Here is a 6,081-nt window from a genome sequence, read left to right as displayed (position 1 = left end):
AGGTTTCGGTGGTTTATATATCTCACTTGAAATTTTACCAGAATCGTTTTGAGAAACCATCTTGAAGTAATGCATGTAAAATTGATATAAATGTCAAAGAAATATAAAAACATAAAATTATTCAATGCCTGTACGGATATTCTTACCTTGTACATAAAACACAATTCCCTTTATAACACACTGACATTGGAACATTCTTATTGCTATATAGGTTGTACAACAAATATCTACATATTTTTGCAATAAGATATCGTCAAAAATATTTAGATCATTTGAAGGGTTTTTGTCTAGCCATTATTCAAATCTTTTATTGAAAGCAGTAACTCTTTCTTTCCGATAAATTATTTAACAAATAAATAAAATGATTCATAATAGATATATAGTAACTTCAATCTTTTGTCTAATAATTAATTCTGTAAATTTTGACACATATTACCTCTAGCTTTACTAAACAATTTCAAAACATCGATCTGACATCTACTGTACACGACACGTAAGGATTTTATCAATAATCAAAAATCAGCTAAAACTGACTAAGCTGTATATATATTTTTCAACACATTATTAAATTGGTTTTCTATGGTTTAAAAAAATTTTTTTTTCAACATCCAGCTAAATTACTTTAATGTGTCATAAGACATTCAAGTCTTTATATTAAATGAAGGAGTATTCAAAGATAAAAGCACAAGTTAAAGAAGACCCATGACAAGCTAAAATATAGAGTTTTCGAAAGAAGACTTGAGAAATAGAAAAGTCTTTAACATATGGATAAATTTTCAAGGTTACTTATTACATTTTGACGTAAACTTACCTTGAAAATTTGTCTAGTAAAAAATATTAATCTTACAACCTCTGTGTTCTCGATTGCTTGTTTTTATCGGTTTTAAATGTCGTATCAGAAGTAAAAGAGATTGCAAGGACGTAAATTGGTAGAATAAAACTTTTTTTGTTGTTAAAATAGTACAATAAACTTCCTTAAATGATCGATCGTACTATTACGTGCTGAAGTGAATCGTCTCACTGACAAAACCGAACCAGACTTAGTCGCTTGAGTTGTGACGTACTTCCGGCTACAATGGCTTACCCGGAGAAAATCGCTAAAATTTCTCCAAAAATATAACTAAATACTTATATTCCACCTGCAACAAGTAGAATTTGAAACAAATATACTGATAATAGAGGATTTCTTAGAAATTTTAAAAAAACTGCCTAAATATTGAACCTGGAAGTCGTTTTTACACTATGACGTCATCTGCATACAAGCCTACGATTTTCGCGCCAAGTCCATTTAGGGATATTTCCTTTCCTTCACTTGTTCTCTCTTGTGTTTTATTTCTTTTCTGTTTCTTTTATTCCCTTTCTTTCTCTTCTCTTCTCTTTTCTTCTCTTCCCTCTAGTATTCTCATATGCCTTTCTTATTTTCTTTCCTACTCAGGGAGCCCGGCTTTGGGATTTGTACATGAATAAATGAATCAATAAAGTGCTTTGGGTTTCCTGTGTTGAGATTTGAAACAAGGCGCTGATACGTTGAATTTCCGGTAATCGTACTACCAGTAACTTGATAGCAGATTAACGTAAAGTATCAGTGTAACGCACGCCCTACTGAAATGGTGAGAAAGAGAGATTCTGCTCTCGAATTACTTACATTAATCTGCTATCAAGCTACCAAATCTCAACACAGGAAACCCAAAGCACTTTATTGATTTATTTATTCATGTACAGATTCCAAATCCGGGCTCCCTGTGTCCCGTACGAATTATTCGCGATTGGTTCTTATAAAAATTTGAAAGAAACACATACGTACGGCTGCAATCATGTAAAGAATTTGTTTATTAAACTAACATAACAGGAAAATGTACGCGGTTTTAAACGTATGGTACTGACGGAGGGACGGACCATTAGATAGTTGATGGAGGGCTGCGTAAATAAATCCCCCAAAAAATATCGTGCAACCTCTTTTGCTAGAAGAAAAATATCTAACTGTACGCAAAAAAAAAAAAAAAAAAAAAAAAAAAAAATATATATATATATATATATATATAAATAGATAACGTATATATATATAAATAGATAACGTATATATATATCTAAATAGATAACGTATATATATATATAAATAGATAACGTGCAAGGGTTGAGCCAAAAAAATAAATATCTTGCAATAAATAGAAATAAAAAGATAAATATCATGCAACCAAAATTCCTGCAACCTCCCCCCACCCCCCATCAATTATCTAATGGTCCAGCCTTTATAGCACTTGGGCCTTAGGGCAAACGTCGAACTTTCCATGCACGGAACTCATTAAAAACAATGGATATTAGTAGGTGATAATGAGCGAGGCGGCATTCTTAGATGTAAGTTCGGTGCATGGAAAGTTCGAAGTTTGCTCTAGGCCTTACACGGTACTACGTAAATGCCGTAATATTGAAAGGCTTCCTATTATGCCTTTTCGTAATTCATCCAGTCACATCGCGTATAGTTATGCTTTTAGTTCTATGACGTACCACTACAGTTTCTTTCTCACATCTTACACAAAAATGCTCTAAGTAGATTTAGGGATGAGAAGTTTAAGAACTAGTCTTAAAAGTAACAAATTGAGTAAAATAATGATACTTAAATACTGTCCTAACCAGTTAAATTATGTATATCTAATGTAGCCTTACATGTCACAGTCATAAACTGTATTGTAAGTAAAATAATGATACTTCTTAAGTACTGTCCTAACCGGTTAAATTTCTTATTTAGGCAGTTTTTTAATATTGAACCTGGAAGTCGTTTTTACACCATGACGTCATGCATAGAAGCCTACGATTTTCGATATTAAAACGCCAAGTCCATGTAGGGATATTTCCTTTCCTTCACTTGTTCTCTCTTGTCTTTTAGTTCTTTTCTGTTTCTTTTATTTCCTTTATTTCTCTTCTCTTCTCTTTTCTTCTCTTCCCTCTAGTCTTCTCATATGCCTTTCTTATTTTCTTTTCTACTCTTTACCCAGTTACCAACATTTTTAACTCCCGTACGAATTATTCGCGATTGGTTCTTATAAAAATTTAAAGGGAACACATACGTACGGCTGCAATCATGTAAAGAACTAGCATAACAGGAAAATGCACGCGGTTTTAAACGTATGGTACTGACTTAAGGGACGGACCATTAGATAGTTGATGGAGGGCTTCCTTATATTATGCCTTCTCGTACTGATTCATCCAATCACAACGCGTATAGTTATGGTGTCGACAGTACTATGATGTACCACTACAGTACGATTAAAAAAAGGCCGTATTGTTTCTTTCTCACATCTTACACAAAAATTGCTCCAAGTAGATTTAGGGATGAGAAGTTTAAGCGTAACTTCTAATTTACCGTAGACTACTCAAAGAATTCAGTGTAGGTTATGTTTACCATTATTTGAGCATGAGACGTGACTTATAAATGCGTCACATCAGCCTATCAGAACTAAATATACTTGTATTGATTTCAAAAAAAGTATCGTTTGACCCTTGCGCAAAAGTCGAACCTTCAATGAACGCACGCTCGTCATACCGCCATTAGAATTGTCTTGTAGTGAGTGTTGAAGGGTAATAAGTAAATTACATAAAAAAGTACAAAAAAGCACGTAAAAACTTTTCTGAGTTTCGCGCAACTAAAGATGTTTTATTCTTCTAACCTTTTTAACGTAAACTAATCTAAAATTGAAGTTATGTCGCTTGTGTAATGCAAAGTATGCCTCACGTCAGTTATATCAACGTACACGCGTAAGCTGATGCTGGTACTATATAGGTAGACAATTACCTTAAGAACAAGTTTACGTTCCCAAAGTCATTATTAAACGCAAAAGGTACAGCAAATAAAAACAGGCAAATTAAACTTGTACGAACAATATGTGTGGATGTAGCATTGGTGGTGAATTGGCACTAGAAGATGAGGGCAAAAAAGTCGTGGGAAGACCTTGGCATAACTGAATAAAGAACTGAAGTTAGTATGAACGTCTTCGCGCGTATTAGTGACAAAAGTACTAATATAGTCATTGGTCAATATGTGAAACTAAGTTTTTAGCTCAAATAATTACTGTAATATAGATTGATTGTACAGCTACAATATACAATCGTTGAGAAATTCTTTGGCTAACACTAAGACTTCAGCCAATTTTCCTCTTAACTTACCAGTGACCCATCAGAGTTGCAAGAGTCCTAGCCAGTGAGGATGTAGTCTTTAAAGCAACTGTAAAGCTTACTCCAATTTTCTTAAATTTTCACTACTTGATAAGTTACGAAAACCCATGCAAATGATTGGCAGGTTAAATAATTTGTTCCTTGGGTTGTATATAAAGTTAGTGAATTGAAATCTCCTAGGCGACCCGGTAATAAATGTACGAAAAACCCTCTATGAAGCAGGAAAAATTTGTTTTTTCGTAACTTATACTTATACTCTCTTGGTGGGGAAATAAAAACTATTAACTTAAACCCTTTTCAAATTATATATAATGACACAAAAGTTATTGTACGTAAATACCACTACTTAAGAAGCCACTTACACATTCATGCTTCACCAATAGTATATTATGTTAAGGTCAAAGGTTTGTATTCTTTGAATTACTAGCTAACAAGGAGTCGATACCGGAAAGGGAAGGCAACGCAACGCTATAAGCTGAAATAAGCTATAACGAGCAAATTTTGGCTAAAGATATAGTTCTTATATCATTTACTGGTTTAATATCTACCTAATTAGAGATAAACGAAACCTACTATTGTTAATTATAAAAAGAGTATTAAAAATGTATAATCTATTGACCTTTTTTTCCGAAGAAACTGGTTCTCAGTAAACCCCGGTAGAGTTTCTACCTAAGAAAACTGAAACTTTCAGGTACGTCACTATTGTGGTTGGATCTTTGGCCTAGCATAAAGATTTGAAAAAATGATATGGTTACTATTATCTACATCAGTTTTTTTCTAATTCATAACTTAACCATAGAAGCGTAACTAAACCTTGAATTTTTTTTTTTTTTTTTGTCTTTTGATTAAAGTGAATAAAGTTTGATCTCCTTTGCTTCAGATCAAGAATATAAATTTCTCTCAACTTCCCTCAACCTTCCAACGCTACAGAATTTTTCCAACACGACAAAGAGAAACTATTTTTTGTATTTATTTCTGTGTCATTGTGCTTTTAAAATCAATTTCATTAAAATGAAATTATAAAGATATACAAAAGACGATGTTATTAAAAATAACAATCACTTTTATAATAGAGCTTTACTGCAAGAAAGTAATAACTGCCGAACTAAAGCTACCCTACAGTAGACTAACTGACCGTGACCGTCCACAGGCATTCATCCCAATCTCTTATCTATGTTTCTATTATCTTTTATTACTCAGGGTGCAACATTGCGCGCAACATAGCAAGCAACACATATGAATTGGGGCCAAACACATTGCAACAAAATCACGCAACATCGCTTGTGTCAGCCTGCTATGTTAAGATATTTGGTCATCAGTCATAAATTTGGTGCAAGCTGATTGGCTGGAAGTTTCAAAATGTTACAGGTAATGTTGCAGCCACGTTCACATCATGAAATTTGTTGCGCGCAATGTTGCAAGAGTAGAGCGCACTTCAACTTTAGATTTGTTGCATGCAACGTTGCGTGGAACAAGTTTAGGGTAGGCACACGCTGCAACAGTCTGTTGCGTGCAGACTCAGAAACAACAAAGAAATACCTCACATTTCCTTAGAAAAAATGTGCTTTTCCGGTGTTATTTTTAATATTTTTTTATTATTTATTATTTATATTTAGTTTTTGCTGTTTGTTGCCTCTACTCAAAAAGTTATGTAAAGTAAAAAAAATCAAAAGCCTTAAATAAGAATGATTTTAACACTTCAAAAATTTCAAAAAATATCTTTCTTGTACGCTTAGATACGACCGGATTAGATATCGAGGTTGTGAGAGTAACGGACAGACAGACAGATAGATAGAAAAGAAGACAAAATAAAGAGGGAGGGAGGGGAGGGTTCAATTTCCTCCCCGCGCTTTTTGACTAGTTTCCAGACTCTTTCATTACAAAATGTAATCAAACTCCCGCCATCTTCGA

General features: G+C 33.4%; 1 protein-coding gene across 1 annotated transcript in view; it reads right to left on the bottom strand.

Annotated features, from left to right (window-relative positions):
- The window catches only part of LOC116306820 (uncharacterized), a 12,743-nt gene extending 11,708 nt beyond the window's left edge, over positions 1 to 1,035 (bottom strand). The window contains exon 1 of the mRNA XM_089026804.1: positions 812 to 1,035. The gene's annotated coding sequence lies outside the window, so the exon portion shown is untranslated. The remainder of the gene's footprint in view (positions 1 to 811) is intronic.
- Positions 1,036 to 6,081: the final 5,046 nt, after the last annotated feature.

This window comes from Actinia tenebrosa, unplaced genomic scaffold (genome assembly GCF_029948245.1).
Source record: "Actinia tenebrosa isolate PJP-AT-01 unplaced genomic scaffold, QUT_ActTen_1.0 PGA_scaffold10__47_contigs__length_13832649, whole genome shotgun sequence".
In the NCBI taxonomy this organism is placed as follows: domain Eukaryota; kingdom Metazoa; phylum Cnidaria; class Anthozoa; order Actiniaria; family Actiniidae; genus Actinia; species Actinia tenebrosa.
This window is presented reverse-complemented; position numbering and strand designations above follow the sequence as displayed.